Source organism: Lissotriton vulgaris, chromosome 4_1, assembly GCF_964263255.1.
Source record: "Lissotriton vulgaris chromosome 4_1, aLisVul1.2, whole genome shotgun sequence".
Classification (NCBI taxonomy): domain Eukaryota; kingdom Metazoa; phylum Chordata; class Amphibia; order Caudata; family Salamandridae; genus Lissotriton; species Lissotriton vulgaris.
This window is the reverse complement of record NC_141691.1, coordinates 900,617,984-900,635,760: the sequence shown is the minus strand read 5'-3', so window position 1 is coordinate 900,635,760 and position 17,777 is coordinate 900,617,984. Positions and strand designations below refer to the sequence as shown.

The 17,777-nt window shown below is 42.6% G+C and overlaps 1 pseudogene; it reads right to left on the bottom strand.

Annotated features, from left to right (window-relative positions):
* Positions 1-15,547: 15,547 nt before the first annotated feature.
* On the bottom strand, positions 15,548-17,017 carry LOC147722700 (uncharacterized; annotated as a pseudogene).
* Positions 17,018-17,777: the final 760 nt, after the last annotated feature.

Sequence of the window (17,777 nt, the reverse complement as noted above, 5' to 3'; positions counted from 1 at the left end):
AATATGTTTAAATATTCTTTCCAGTGAGAGAATTAAGCAATTGTAATAATGTAATCATGTAAAATAGCTATATAGTAATATAAATATCAGTTTAAATTTAAATTCACAACATAAGAAAAAATATTATTTAGAAATGCCAATTAAAAATAATTAAAATATGATTTATGTATATACGTGTATGTGTGTGTGTGTCTGTGTATATGCATACAATAAAATATATGGCTTATTAAAATCATATGCATATATGAATTAAAACTAACAATTTTTAAATAAAAAAGTAGAAACTCAATATGCAACATTTGAACACATAGGGGCAGATGTATCAAGTGTTTTGCATGTCGCAAAAGATGCGAATCTCTATTTTTCAGCGTTTGCGACATGCAAAAAAGAAATTGGCATGTATGAAAGAATTTGCATCGCACAATAGGAATTCGCATGTTTGCGAATTCCTAATGTGCGAGAATGGAGAAATCGCAGAATAATTAGCGATTCCCGATTTTGCATTGTCGCATAATAGCGAAATTCGCATGGAGATGTAAGAAATTTTCGCAAATTGCGATTTTGCCTATTTTGCACATTAAGGAATCGCTATTAACACCAGGTAGAAGCAAGTGGTAAAAAAAAAATCCTATAAATGAACTCCCAGAATGCATTTTCACTGTTTCCAAAATGGCGGGACTGTACCTGATTGCCAGGAGGATGCGCATCCAAGCTCTTGGCCAGAGAAGACAACGGCAGGAAAGGATATTCCGATTACGCATTACGCTGTTCCAGCAGACACAGGAGGAGATATATGAGTCAAGTCAAGTCAAGTCAAAACCACTTTATTCGATTTAGTTAAAAATCATAAAAGCATTCTACAATCACATCACAGGAAGGGCAATACAAATTCATAAGCAAATACAAAAAGCATCAATCAGTAATAATTTCATATACATAAAAATACATGATATGAGGAAACGACAGTAATAATTAATTAATATACATTATAAAAATACATCATAAAAGGAGTAAATACTCGATAAAATAGACATTTAAAATGAGAACAACATCCATTTCAATCATCTTTACAAAACACTAATATTTACATCTTTAAGTCTTTTCCTCCTGATCCTAAGCGCAGCAACAAGGTAATTGGCCACGCTAAACATGGCCAACGCAGAATCCAATAATTGGAGGTACAGGAGAGCAGGTTTTGCCTGGTAAAAAGCTTTATCCTTCAATAATGGTACCAGGTATTTCTGTCTGGGCTCAGTAAAGAAATTACAAAACAATTGCAGACAGGGGCATCCTCCTCCTTAAACCACCCTTGACTATCACACAAAACTGTGTAAATCTGGTTAAACCGGAGTTTGACCAGAAGCCACCTATGAAAGGGGATAGTGACGATAGTAAGGTACGGTTGGATGGTAAGACGCGTAATGGTCAGGTAGTGGGCTCTGACCGTGGGCTTGAGTAGTTGGCGTTCCTCCCTCTCCACATTTTTCATTGTTATAAAATTGGCCTTCACCCAAGCTAAATCTGATTTCTTAAGACCCTGAGGGGCCTGAAAAATATCAGGACGTCCCAGGTCCAGAGAGCACTTTTGTATATGTGAAAGCCAAATAATGTTTTTATAATTATCTAGTTTTAAACAGTCCACCAGTATTTTATGATTTAGACCCAAGTTTTTATTGGTCCAAAGCCTTATCCAAAGCAAGATAGGAGCCATAAGAAGGGTGTCCGATATATATCCAAGCCCAACTTCCTGGTGGACTGAGAACGTGGCTGTAGATTGGGGAAGCCCTAAGGTGGAACGCAGGAATTTATTTTCTTCCCTTTGAACTGGTTCACTATTTACATAGCCCCACAGACCCGAGCCGTACCTGGCTATTGCCAATGATTTTGCCCTGTACAAGTTAGGTAAGGCACCTGTTGGCTTCCCGCCCAGTCTCCTAGCAAAACTTAGGATAGCAGTGGCTGAGCTTCTAACCGCTTTGGTTTTAGCTACAATTTGCGGAGCCCAACTCCCCTTGGTGTCAAAAATTACACCCAGGTATGTAAAAATTTTAACATTAGTGATCACGTCACTGTTGCAGTAGAACTGTCTGGAGTTGTTTTTACCAGCCCCAAAAGCCATGACGTGTGATTTGGAGTTGTTTATCACTAGGTCTAATGATAACATAAAATCATTAAAAGCATTTTAAAGTTTTTGTAGACCTATGGGAGTCCGAGCTATTAAAGCGGCATCATCCGCGTACAGGAGAACCGGAATACGAGTTTCCCCTGCACGCGGAGTATCCAAGGTAGCAGTTAAAAGAGTTTCCTCAAGTGAATTTATATACAAGGTGAAGAGCATGGGAGCAAGAATGCAACCCTGCCGCACGCCCCTGCTGGATTTGAACCAAGCGGTACGATTACCTTCTTGGTCCATTCTGATTGAAGCTTTCAGATCTCTGTGTAATTCTGCCAAAAAATATACAAGGGGGGGATCAAGACCCAGCTTTAACAACATGGTCCACAGCCGAGCTCTATTCACCAAATCAAAAGCTGTGGACAGGTCCATAAAAGCAACAAAAATTGACCCTTTTTTAACAGTTGTGTATTTCGAAATTAACAAATGAAGATTTAAGCATTGGTCCTCAGTCCCTCTCCCAGCACGGAACCCATATTGGGCATCTACTAGAATATTATTATCTGTGGCCCAGGTGTTAATTCTAGCAAGCAGGACTTTGCCCAGAATCTTCATTGAAGAATCCAATAACGAAATTGGTCAAAAACACTTTGGGTCGCTTCTTAGGCCCTTTTTAAAAATAGGTACTATAATGGCACATGACCATGTTTTTGGAAAACCCCCCTCATACACACAATTAAAAACATTAGCTAAAATCTCAGCCCACATCTCCGAGTTGAGTTTGTATAGGTCCGGGGGAACCCCATCCGGGCCCGGGGCTTTATTAGCAGCTGAGCCTAAAATTGCCAGCTCTACTTCTGATTTGGTAAAATCTAAATTAATGGGAGAAAATGGGGAGTAAGGTATTTTAAACACCTCGGCAATTTCATTGGAACCATATATATTAGAAAAATGGTTAATCCAGTCAGCTTCAGATATGTTAATTTCAAGATCCAAATTGTTTGTGTGAGAGAACAACGGATTATTAATTATAGCCCAAAATTTGGAGCTATGTTTAAGGGTTATGGGGTCCATCAAGGAGTCCCAGGCTTCATCTTTGATGGCTTTTTTCCGAAGTTTGACTGCCAAAGCATATTGTCTTCTTAGATCTGCCACCAAAGTCCTATCTCTAGGCGATTTTTTAAGTCCTTTCAGCAGGGCTGAGTGTGCCTGTGAGCAAGAGTGGTCAAACCATCTATACACTGGGACAGAACCCCTCCCTGGTTTGACTCTAAGCTCCTTTTCCACTCTAGCACAGATAGCTTCAAAGGCACTCACAACTTCCCCTCCCCTCATCTCTCTATTCCTACATTTCTCAATTTCGACTCCCATATCTTGCACAATAAGACCATGAAAATCCTCTGGACAGACTTTACACCATTTAAGGCGTCTGCCCTGGTCTTTACTCCTCACATCCCTTATAGAGGTAGCCCTTACTACTCCTTTATACAAACCAGAAAGAGCATCCAAAACCAATAACACAGGGTTGTGGTCACTAAATCCACTAACAATTGCGTTATAAAACAATACATAACGAAGGAGCCCTGGGGACATAAAAAAGTAGTCAATAATCGATTCACTGCCCCTTGCGTTGTACGTGACCACACGATGTATTGTATCTGAGAACCCTGGTTCATATAGGTCATTTGATGAGAGCAAGTTTTCCATCGCCACACCCTTTGAGCTATGTTCAAAGTGTGGCGGTGAGGTATAATCAGGACCGTTTTCATCAATAATCTGGCAATGGGACTCACACAAATGAACATTAAAATCACCCATCATTATACACTGAACAAAAGTGGTTTGTTTTGACATATATTTAGTTAAAAAGTCCGATAAACCGTCTAAAACAAAATTTGGGGGTCCCCCCTGCATGGAGTTGTAACAGTTTATTAATACAATCTTATTCTTATCAGCCAAACAGATTTCCACCAGCTGAAAATAGTGAGAAGAACTAGGGATTTCTCTAACATTACCAGCAATTTTAACTGAAACAAGGAATAGCAAACCCCCTCTGTCCCTACCCGATGTGGAGCTCAGGGCATCAACCAAAAAAGAAATGTATCCTTCTACCCAGAAACCTTTATCTTTCATCCAAGTTTCTTGTAATGCAATTATATCATGGTTCTTCACTGATTGTAACCAAATAGGATCATCTTGTTTTGCCCGTAGGCCCGCGATGTTCCATGATACTAACCGTATGTGCCCTTCCCCTAACTGTAATGGGTCGTTAATAACAGTTTCGACTCTGACAACAGGTAGAGCCTCATCAGTATTGCTTGGGAGTTGGCAAGTCAGGTTATCCTGTTCAGGTACAGGTTCTAGTCATTCAATGTCTATTCTATCAGCTAATGCCGAAAACATGTTTGACAATGGTAGATCGTTGGAGGGTGTATTCCTTACAACATTTACTACACCATTAGCTTTGATTGGCTTAGTCATCCATACATTAGTAGGCATGGGTGAGATAAGATTGTCCTCTGCCCAAGTATTATCAATAGACTGTAACTTGATGTTCTCATTTATAACTGGCCTATAAGGTCGGGGATAAAAGAAACCAAGAGGCATCGCCCGAACCCCTTTACTTACAGGATCCAGAGGGGAATCATCCCAGAAAAGTCGACACGCGACATTCTTTGATTTAAAATTTACAATGACAGTCTCCAGATACCTCTTTCTTGCTTCTACCCACCCAGTTTACCCGTCTACTTGTTACAATGTTGTCTGCGATGTTACTTTCTCCCGTGCAGTTGGCATTACACCATTTTTTAACGTGTCTAAGCAGGGACTCATGTTGTTCTACCGCCCCGTCTTCAAGTTTAGGCACGTTAACCAAAATTGCGACAAAGGGTGTTGCATCCGGAGGTAAATTTATTGGAGGTACCCTTTTTTCAGGGGCCCCCCACTGGCCTCTAGGCCTTGTGGGGCAACTTGCACTGTGGCCAGCCTCTGTCATGGGGATATATATTCCATTATCTACTTTCCCTTTTTGTGGCACAGGTTTGACAATAGGTAAAAGAGGGATATTGACTGGTCTAGTTATGGGTGGGTCACAAACTTTAGGGGCAGTGACCTGCACAACTGAGGGACATGGAGCCAAAGGCATAGAGAATGCCGGGGCCCGAGTATTAAGAACATCATTGATACGATCACATTTTGCCATAAGGTTCTTAACACAGTCCTTCAGAGTTTCATTAATATCCCAGGCAATCTGGATTAAAGCAGTCTCAAGTCTATCTGTGAACAGTTTTTCCAATAAGGCCATAATGCCTTCCTCCGTCAGAAGGGTTTGCTGGGTAGAACCAGCCATAGTTGTGGCAGACCTTCCTGCATCCCTGGGGTTCATAGGGAAGTTAGGTATCACGGTTTCAGGTAAGGCCGGGCATGGAAGAACTGTGGCAGGAAGTGACAAAGTAGGTCTACAAGCCTCAATGATGACCCGAGGCTCCAATGGTATACAATTTATGGTGGAGGAGTTCGAAGTATCAACAGTCCCAGGACTAGGAGCAAGGCCCAGTTCACGCTCGGACTCAGCAATCTGCGATGATAGTTCCCCCACCTTGGTAGTTAGGTATGTGAGTATACTTGTAGTATACTTAGGCACCTTCGCTTTAGCTTCATCAGCCGCTGGTGTTGCCAATTTGCGCTTACCCATTACGGAAGATGTTAAGGACGTGGCCCGTCCCGTCCCTGGTCGTCCTTGGATGGCCTTAGACGGCCCGCCCTCTGCCCGGGCTCTGCCCGGCGTCGCCCGCGCGCGTCCCGCGACGCGGAAGGGCTGGCCCGCCTTTGTAGCGCCTCCGGGCGCGCTGGCTGCGGGAACCGGAAGTGCACGCAAAGCCCGCTGGGAGCTGTAGTCTCCAGCCGCCGAGTTGGTGATGGCGGCGAGACCTACAGCGTTCCTGGACCCAGGGGCAGAGGCTGCGTGTGGCGAGATGTGCGTCCAGGTAGGGTTCTGCAGACAAGAAAGCCTCCCGCTCCACCGAGGGGCTGGCCCGCCTTTGTAGCGCCTCCGGGCGCGCTGGCTGCGGGAACCGGAAGTGCACGCAAAGCCCGCTGGGAGCTGTAGTCTCCAGCCGCCGAGTTGGTGATGGCGGCGAGACCTACAGCGTTCCTGGACCCAGGGGCAGAGGCTGCGTGTGGCGAGATGTGCGTCCAGGTAGGGTTCTGCAGACAAGAAAGCCTCCCGCTCCACCGAGGGGCTGGCCCGCCTTTGTAGCGCCTCCGGGCGCGCTGGCTGCGGGAACCGGAAGTGCACGCAAAGCCCGCTGGGAGCTGTAGTCTCCAGACGCCGAGTTGGTGATGGCGGCGAGACCTACAGCATTCCTGGACCCAGGGGCAGAGGCTGCGTGTGGCGAGATGTGCGTCCAGGTAGGGTTCTGCAGACAAGAAAGCCTCCCCAGGCTACATCCTCACACCATTCTTGACCTCATTACTGAATTGAAACCATTTTTGACACACCCAACTGCCAGAACACAATCAATACCAACACATGTGCAGGTATTGTGCTCACTGCACCTTTTGGCTTCTGGCTCCTTTCAAACAGTAATAGCAGAGGTTGGTGGAGTCTCACAGAGTGCCCTATCACGTTTCTTCCATGTCTTCTTGGATGCAATGATCAGTAGACTTCAACATCATATATATTTTTCAAATACACATCAAGCCATACAGGAAGCCAAGTTGGATTTCTATCAAATTGCAAGATTTCCACATGTGATTGGATGCATAGATGGAACCCATATTGCCATCACCCCACCAGCAGCCATTGAATATGTATTCCGCAACAGAAAAAAGCTACCACTCACTGAACATCCAGGTCATATGCAACGCTAAATACATAATCCAGGACATTGTGGCAAAGTTTCCAGGGAGTACACATGACTCTTACATCTTCAGACATAGTGCAATACATAGACGTCTCAGTGCTGGTCAGTTTGGAGATGGATACCTGCTGGGTAAGTAATACACATCCATCCTCCCTTCCACCCAACAAAATGTAATGGAACTTAGAGTCACTTTTTCCTCTCTAACTTGCAGGTGATAGTGCCTACGCAGTGCGTGATTTCATACTCACCCCATACTTGAATCCTGCAAATGCAAGTGAAAGACGCTACAACAGGGCACACCGGTCCACACGTGGGGTAATAGAACGTACATTTGGAATTCTGAAAAGCCGTTTTAGACGCATACACAAAAGTGGAGGTGCATTGCAATACAATCCAGAGACATGTTGCAAAATAGTGACAACATGTGCAAAGCTGCATAACATGGCAATCCGCAAAGGCACAGAAATTGAAGTGAGTGACTCAGACACATCTGATGATGATGATGATAACCCTCCACCAAGAATGGCAGTGGCAGGAGTAGGAGCCATGGCTGGTCGTCAAAGGAGGGCAGAGATTACACGTAACTATTTTTAGGTGAGAAAAAAAACTAAACACCATTTTCACTTTGCTATTGTTCTTTTATTCAGAACATGCAAACAGTGCTATATGTATGTTTAATTATTTCTAATCATTGTGAATTTACATATCCATACTAGTAAAAAAATAAACAAAAAATAGTATCAATGCATGACTGCTGCATAGGTACTTCAACATGGTAAGTCATTTTTTCCGTTGGCGGCTGGAAGCATGTTGCTCAAGTGGAGGCATGGCCTCTTGCTCTGCTCCAGTAGTGGAACGCCTTCCACTCCTGCGTTGCACCATGATGTTTGTTGGTGTGGGGTTGTTGCTACTCCTACTGGAGTTGTCCTCGCTTTCTCCCGAGCACAGGAGAGCCCTTGCACCTGAGTGGGTTGTTTGCATACTTTCCAATACCAATGTCATATTGTCCACACTCTTTCCAACTGAACGTGTGCATTCACTTAATTCACGCTGCATGTTCACACTGCGACGTGTGAAGTTGCTGGTGACTGCACATAGCCTGTTGATGGCTTTGGTGTAGTTGTGCATTGTGTCCTGCGCAGCCTGTGCAGCCCTGTTCCGTGCCTCCTCTGTGTTGACAAGTGTCAGGCAAAGTTTATATATGGCATCAGCCATGCGTTCCTGGTTCTTGTTGGATTTGACTAGCTGCCTATTGATAGATCTCAGTGCCTTATGTTGAAGGCGTTGTACCTCAAGCATGTTGTGCTCAAGGCCTGCAAACACTGTCACTACTTCACTTTCTCCTGTGTTCCTTACAGATGGCCCAAGACGGAATGCACGTGCCCTCCTTGGACTTTGTGATTGCTGTTGTGCATCTTGGGAGGACACAGTGACTGTCTCATTGGACACTGCTTCTACATCTGAATTTTCTTCCTCTCCCATTGGTTCTAGAGGTAGAACTCGTTGGCGCTTCCTTTGTATGGTCACAGGGGCATTAGAGACTTCATTTTCTATATCTGACATCACATGGGGAGGTGACAATTCAACATCATTGTCAGTCCTGTCCTCACTGGTATGTCCTGTGAATGTAGAGTGCAAAATATGAATTTGTGTTCATGACAAAAAAATAATTCTCATGGCAGAGTATTACTTGTACTGCACTGTTTCAGCATTACGAAGTCCCAATTTAAAAAGTTATATAAGTGACTATGATTGAGAGTGTTACTATGTCAATGGGACTACCACTCCCATAATGCATTGCTCTGTTCTTGTTTCACAGTGTTAATGGACTAATGGTAATCTTACATGCAGTGCACACACACACACACACATTCTTTGTACACACACATGGGTGCACTTTCAAATCCTCCACGGAAGTTCCACCACCTGTTAGGTTGGCATCTTTGATCCTCTCAGCAAGTCTTTCTTTGGATCTGAGTCTCATGTCATACCACCTTTTTTTGATTTCATCAATGGAGCGAGTGGTGACTCCTACAGAGTTGACTTTCTCCTGGATCTCCAGCCATATCTTTCTTTTCCTGGAGTCAGGTACCTTAAATGATTTTTTCCCAAACAGGTCCTCATGGTTACACACCATTTCTTCTATTAGCACTTCTTGCTCCTTTTCTGAAAAATTCTGCTTTCTTTTTCTCTTTTCAATTGGCTGCTCCTCCTGTGCCTTCTGTGACTCCATTGCTGAACAAACAGGTCTGCTCTGCCTCAGCACACTCTTCCAACTGCCACTGGGTGTGGCTCTGGGTAGCAGGTGCAAGCAATCACTGGGACTTCCTGCTTGTGATGTAATTAACTTGTTCCTGCATTGCATGATTCCCGTTTTAGCGAATTCTTAAATTGCGAAAATCGCAATTATGCGATTCGCACATTAATCGCATTAATTTCTGCGAATTTTAAGAAATCACTATTTTCTCGCAATATTTTTGTTACATACCATTTTGCGATTCCGAAATTGGGATTCGCTACAAATCGCTATTACGGACTCGCAAAATGGTTTTTTGATACATCTGCCCCATAATTATTAAAGTATTGTTTCAAATAAAAATACATTTAAAAATACTTCCACCCTACTTCCTTATGAATTGAATAACCTACTGAAAAATAAGTATTATGATTTATTAAACATAATAAACACAAACCAATGCCTAACCAGTAAGTGACACAAAACATACATATTTAAAAAAATAATCAGAACTTGCAATGCTTCAAAAATTTACCCCCAAAATACCTTTGAGCATTTGCATATTTAACAAACAAAATTCACCAAGTAAGAATGAAGAAATATGTATATTTAAAACATCCTCATACCTACTCCCCTACAAAAAGCAACAACCAGAAAAACAAATTTCAGAATATTTAAAACAATCCCCCAAAAATAATATATATATAAGAAACACATAAACATTAGATTACTAATAATAATCACCGCGCCAAATAGCCCCTCGGAGCGTTTTTCCCGTACGAATCGTACCCTGCAACGTCCCCCGTACGTGCGACGAAGTACGATTCCTACCAGGAGCTGTACTCGGTACGAATCGTGCAGAGACCGTACGATTGAAATCCCCGTACGATTCTCCCTCGGAACCCACTGTATGCGGCATCCGTATGGTTCGCGGATGGTTTTTCCGACCCAGCAAGTACGATTCGTGCCGGGTACGCTCTGTACGACCCTTTTCCTACGAAAGCCGACAACAGCCGTAAAAGCAGAGTTCACCTCAAAACAGGTACAGACCGCCCCCCCGGGTACGGTGCGTACCCCCCATGGTCACAGGGGTACGGTGCATACCCCTGCGATCATGGGGGGTACGCACCGTACCCCGCGATCATGGGTCGTACGGACCGTACACCATGTTCGCAGGGTGTACAGTGTGTACACCCTGCGATCGCAGGGGTACGATGCGTACACCCCAAGATCGCAGGGGTACGGTGCGTACCCCACGATCATGCGAGGTAAGGACCATACGTGTGTACGTGATTGTGTGCTTTTCCATATGAATTGCCCTTACCTGGCTTGGGCCGTACGAATCGCGTCCTCATACCCCGTTCCAGGTCGTACTCGTCGGGTCGTAGGGCATGTGAATGAGTCACACGGATCGCGGTTTCAGCCTTGCAATACGTACGTTTGCGACGATTCGGACGGATTCATGAAATACGGATCATACTACGCGACTCGAACGGACGGGTACGATTCGTACGGAGAGGGCTCCGGATACGAATCGTACGGACGTTTTTTTTACCAGGATCAGAATCGACCACATATTGTTTTAATTATATTAAAACCCCCAAAATTCACCATTAAAAATAATTGCAAATATTGAACATACATATAATATACAATAAAATATTCATAACTTATAGCATTAAAAAATAGATACTATGAGGCAGATTTACAATACCTGGCGCATCCCCAGGGATGCGCTAGTTATTGTGCGCCACAGCTCCGCCCCCCCATGCTGTGCCGCATTTACAATGCGGCTTACCATGGGGCAAAAATGGCACAGATGCAGCGCATTGCTAGAGTTGTGTCGCAAGCGCGACGCAGCTCCAGCAAGGCTCGGGGTGCCCTATCTGTCCAATGCTGCGTCAAGCCTTACGGCTGCGTCAAGCAGGCGCAGGGTTTTGACGCAATATTGGCCTAAAATTGACTGAGTGAAATCTTGTAGATTTCACTCAGCCACTTTTAGGAGGCTTTCCTGCGCCGGAACGCCGCCCCCCCTGCACCAGAACGCCTCCTTATGGCGCAGGGCTTTACAACGTGACGGATCTCCCAGATGAGTCACGTTGTAAATACCCCGGCACCATGGCGCATCTTTTGCCCCACCACTGCGTCACAAAAGTGACGCAACGGCGGCGTAAAAGTGGCGCAAGGGGCTTGTAAATCTGCCCCAAAGTACATCAAAATGAAATAAAAGGATATTAAATATTTTGATATTTGTAACAAAGTAAAAAAAACAATATTCTTTCCAGTTGTATAATGCCCCATTGTATTCTTGTCCTCACAATATTTTTAAGCAATATTAATGTACGACAATATCATTGCAAGAATATTAAGTTTAAATAAAATCCCTGGAAACTCATTGTTCCACACATCAACTGTTTGTAGACCAAGATTGACAGCGCAGAGTTCTAAGACCTATTTCAACCAATTGTTTTGAAAAAAATATATACATAGAGTTGGCTTTTGCTCCATTCAGGGGAGTATTTTTCTCCCAATTCATTCGATTAACTGTTTAGTGTATCATTCCACCTCCTATTGTATACTTGCATTGCAATGTATGGTGGACTAGCTTACATCTCAGAATTACTTGGAATTATCACACAATAAAATCTTTATCTTACAGACACTACGCAGCTGGTTACGAAGCAAATCCACCCGGACAGTATCAGTCTGGAACCACCTGACCTTAGATCAGTGTTTCCATCCTTGCAATTTGGATGCGGGCGTCCATAGGGAGGTCGGAAACATCATTTCATTATGGCAGTTTGTGAGGTGGGTGGCAAAGGCCTGCAGCACAAGCTGCCATAGTGAAATGGATGTTTGTAAACATCCCTGCACTGTGTGACAGGCACCTCACAGCAGGGATGTTTAAGGGGAGCACCATGGGTATCCCCGAGGCCTCATAGTAGAGGGATAGAAGGAAAGAGGGTCCTGCTAGGGGCCCTCAAAATCATTTTATGACAGCCTTTCCATGTCAGTAAGTCAACATGGAAAGGCTGTCAGAAAATGCCATCATAATCCGGACGGCAAAGCGCCCGTCATTTGTGGATTATGAGCATTTGTGATGCTCCGACAGAACAGCAGTGGGCAGTCCCTTCGCCCTATTTCTCCGCCTGCCGCATCATAATGCACTGGGCGGACCGCAGGGGCAGATGTTGGAGAGTCCGACACCAATGTGCGGGGGATGTCGGATGCACTGACATCGCAATGAGCCCCTACATATGTATATATATATATATATATATATATATATATATATATATATATATATATATATATATATATATATATATATATATATATATATATATATATATATATATATAAAACAATCAGTTTTCATTTTGTGTTTTCATTGCAGCAGACTTTTTAATATGCTTGGTAACGAGACTGATTTTTCTATTTTGGAGCACAATATTAAGTAGCTCTTGATCAAATGTTGACTTTGCTTTGTGTCTGTTTGAAATTTTGGTTGGTTGATTGGCAAATGCAGGATTGCACTTTGAGATATAAATCAGGTCTATTGGCTTTGCGAATGCTTGTTCAACAAACTGGTTCAAATCTATCACCTTTCGGAAAATAGAGAAAAGGTGTAATATTTATATTCTATGCTTGCTTGAAAACCAAAGATTAACATTCTGTGCTGCACCCCCGATGCCTGTTAAAGTACAAATGTAAGACGCTAGCGGAAAAGTGGATATTATCAACAAAACAAACCTGTTCCACTGTGACAGTATCTTGGCTTCCTAATATATTTCTGTTTGATTTGATTTGCCAGAGGCAAGACATTTGACTTGTCTCAGGGATGTTCAGAAAAACAAATATTGCGCTGGGTTAGGCAAATCAGCAACAGCTACAAGACAGCAGTTTGCAAGAACATCCATCTTACACATATCTGCGGTATGCAATGACAAGTGAGACATTTAAAAAACACTTGTACAATGGAGTCTGTGTGTTTTCTCTTAAGTACACAGTAAGATTTTATTTCACATTTTGTGTTTCACATCCTTGATCATTGTGGGCTTCATGTACAAAGTGTTTTAATTGCCACAAATCCTTGTGACCACTAAAACACTCCTTGAAATGCATTAAACAAAATTAGCGATTTGGAAAAGGTTTTCTGAAGTGTTAAATAGGTTTAGAAAACAATAGGAACTCAGTATTTGGAAGTGGCATTTTCAGGGCATCAATTCCAAATACCGATTTCTTGTAATATGTGATATGCAACCAAAGTCAAGTCACAAAGAATAAATATTTTTTATCACCATCTCAAAGGAAGTAGTAACTCATTTGCAAATGGAAGTCGTCATGCAACTCCTTTCTATTTTTAAATGTTGACACAATCATTTGTAGGAGTAGGCAGTGGTCATTCATTCATTCAAAATACTTTATTTCGGTTCTTTTACAAACCATAAAAGTGCATATACAATATATAGTACTTTGTCACAGAAGAAAATCATTACTTTCACAAAAGTGCAAATGCAAGAAAATAAATACTTTGATGGTATAGGCACATAAAAGGTACAGAGTTTCACAAATTAAACATTACTGATCCAGACAGTTTCTCAGTCTGACAGATAATTTTAAAAATTCCTTAATTTGGAGGATAATGTCACTGTGCAAGAGCTGTAAGTACAAAAGTGCCGGCCTGATTTCTTTAAAACCAAGTTTTTTTAAAAGAGTTACTAAGTATCGCTTGCGTGGAAATTCATAACATTTACATAAAAAAATCAAATGCAGCATATACTGCGGAGATTTTCCGTCGCAGCCGCAAGGCGCTGCTAATTTATTAAAAATATCAGTCTTAGGTCTAATTAGCAGGTGATGGAACAGATTAAGCCTGAATCTGGTCAATAAGTATTTTTCGTGTGTGGTCAGTGAACCTGCCAGATATGGTTCAAGGGTCTCAGTGGTCTTTAGCATAACACAATTCCTCACACTATGTTTCTGAAGCTCCGCTTCTTCTCTCAGGGTCTTCCTGTCCATGAAGAAGGCCTGTTTGACGAACTCCAGATCTCCCTTTAAAATTTGGCATGGATTGTCAAAAAGTTCAGGTCGTCCAAGTTTTACAAAGTTTGACTTTAAATATTTTAGCCAAGGGGAACACATTGCCTTGTCCAAACCCAGAAAGTCCTTCACAATTAAATGCGTTAGGGGTATGTCCTCATTTAGCCATAATTTAAGCCAGCAGGTCAGTGGACGTAAAGAAAACAGATCACATAGATATTGCGTCCCCAACTCCTCATGTACAACAAGGTTAGACATGCCAGTGGGGAGACACAACAAGCGCTTCAGGAATGAATTTTCCACAACCTGTAATGGCTCCCCGCCAACATACCCCCAGATTTCACTGCCATAAGATGCAATTGCCACAGACATAGCATTATACAATTTCAGCATGGCACAAGTGGGTTTTTTCCCCAATTTGGCAGCAAAATTAAAAATAGATGCATTAACTCTCACCATTTCTCCTTTCTTTTTTACAAGATGAGGTTCCCAATTTAGTTTTGTATCAAAAAGAACTCCTAAATAAGAGAAAGTTTTAGATAAGGGAATTACATCTTCACCAATCTTGAATGGGAAGGACCTTTTTGGTTGCTGACCAACTTGTAAAACAAATGATTTTGTATTATTTACCAGAAGGTCTCTCTCAGACATAAACAAGTTAAAAGCATTTAGCAGGGATTGAAGCCCCTTTTCTGTTCTTGAGATTAAAACTGCATCATCTGCATAAAGAAGTATTGGAATTCCACGCCTGCCTACTCTTGGGCAGTCAGCACAGACATCCTGTAACACACTATCTAACTCATTAATATAAAAATTAAAAAGAAAGGGGGCCAGAATACAGCCCTGCCGGACACCCTTTCCAATGCTAAAATTATCTGTTACTCTCAAATCTTGGGAGTATCTCACATTGGCTCTGGTATTACAATGTAAATCAACCAAGCCGCTATCTACCCCCTTCGACCTCATGGACGGCCACAGCTTTCCCCTGTTTACACAGTCGAAAGCGGAGACAAGTCCATAAAGGCGAGATGGATGGTGCCTTTTTGTATTACGGCGTATTTACTTAATATCAAAAAGAGGTTGAGACATTGGGTTATTGTAGAACGACCTTTACAGAAACTGCGAGAGGGACATAATATTCTTTTCCTCAGCCCAATCCGTAAGTCTTTGCAGTACAATTCTCCCTACAATCTTAACCATAGAGTCTATCAGTGAAATGGGTCGGTAACAGTGTGGGCTACCCTTGTCCCCCTTTTTAAAAACCGGTACAATTGTAGAAACACCCCACGATTATGGATATCCTTCTTTCACAGCAGCATTAAAGACAGACTCTAAGATGGGCGGCCAAAAATTAGGTTCAGACTTAAATAAGTCAGGGGGTATCCCATCAGGCCCAGGGGCTTTCGCAGCTGTTAGCCCCAAGATGCCCTCAAAAACTTCACCTCTATTAAAAACAATTTGTTCACCAGTATTAATACAGGCAGAAGTCGTAATCACATCCGAAGTACAACAGTATAACTTCTTAAAATGCGCTTCCCAATCCTCCTTGGATATATGGCTTTCTAGGCCGTCACCCGGCTCCTGAGCCAGGAACGGTTTCCTCACCAAGGCCCAAAATCTAGTACTACTCTGAAGGGTGGCAGGATCTCAAATCTCTGACCACGCATCTTCCCTAAGGGATTCCTTGTGACTAGCAATAATATTTTTATAAGTCTTTCGACACAACTGGACATCAGCTTTAATCCTAGGTTTTGTCCCTAGTGCTACTCTTAAATTTCTGGCGGCTTTTGAGCACTCGTGATTGAACCACCTAGGTCCTTTAAAATCCGACTTCTTTACAGGTGCTGATAATAGCTGGGAAACCTTATCAGCTAGCCATTGGAAATCATTTAAAACAGTATTTGGGAGTGCACCCTCTTGCGTACAAACCGTGATTTCATCTGCACATGAGACTTTAATCTCATTAAACAGCAGATCGGGGTTAACCGTGGACCATCTCAGCCGGTGACTGCCGTCTGTGGTAATCACCCTACCAATAGAGGAGTCTTCTCTTTCTTTAGCTATCATGAAAACAGTAAGTGGATTATGATCACTGAATTCATTATCTTCAATGGAAAAGGAGGCCACAAATGACTGCATTGATGATGTTAACAGCACAAAGTCTATAAAGATTCCCCTCCCGTTCCCCTTAAAGGTCGGGGTATCAAAGCACTTCATAGGTGCCATCAAAGCCATCATAGTTGTTAGGTCCAGCTCATTAAGCATGTCATTTAAGTGTTCCCCCTCAGTTGTATGCTCAAAGTGAAAATCCTTACAACGTGAACAGTTAAGTTCTGTAATCGTTTTAAAAAGGGGATCTCCACAAGGATGCACATTAAAAGCCCCCAACACCATGAGGTTTTGAACGCAGTCCTTCATAGAGTTACTGATAAAGGTGTTCAGTGTTACTATCTGACTGGAAGCAATAGTTAAATTAAAAGCATTATAGAAATTGACCAGGCCGGCCCTACAGTTTTCCCCTGTTAAAACTAACCCAACGATACCAGTATGGTTTGTTGTGATCCTCCGCACATTACAACAGAGTGCTATAGAAATAAACACAACCATTCCCCCTTTGGGTCTGCCCCTAGTGGTCGCTACTGCAGGGATATAGTAGGCCTTATACCCTTCCAGAAAATAATTGCAGTCAATTGACCAGGTTTCCTGCAAACAGATAATTTGGTACTTCTTAATGTACCCAATCCAGTTGCAGTCCATCATTTTTGTCCCTAAACCTGCAATATTCCAGGAGATTATGTTATTTGAGTTTGTTACTGCCAAGGTACTCTCCATACATTCCAAGTCCTCTATTCTTCGAGTTACCTGCCCAACAGATGCCTCATGTCAGTCACATGACTCTAATCCCGAGAGGGCATCAAATCTATTATGTGTTGCAATTTTGAATCCATTCCCACTTTGGCTACCAATATTGTACAAATAGGCTCCATTAGGGGTTAATGACTGTAAGGATATACATGATCTAAGAGGCCCAGGGATCGGTGAATTTTTGATCAGGTGAGAATAGAAATACCCCAGAGAGCGTATGCAAAGACTATTGCGAGTATAGACCAATGATGCTGCTCTTAATAAAACTGTGGCAACGTGTTGGGGGTGCCTGAAGTTAACAATGATACAATCACCATTTTTTGACTTACTGGATGGTTCGATCCAATTCACCCTTCTTGTTGTTATTATCTGGTCAGCAAATTTAGCAGAAAACCCACAGTTTTTATTGAGCCAAGAGACCGTTCTATTCTTTAAAGATTCATGAGATTCCTCTTGGGCCCGATATGCATGGCACTCAATGGGAGGGACATTAGTAAGTAAGGCCACATAAGGTGCAAAGTCTGGTGGAAGATTGACATAATGAGTTTTCTTTACATGACTCTGAACTGGCATGCCCTCAGGGGCTCCCATAGCCCTTAAGTTCTGCATGGTTGGTGGGATTGGATCAAATGGGGCAGGCTCCACGGCAGATATA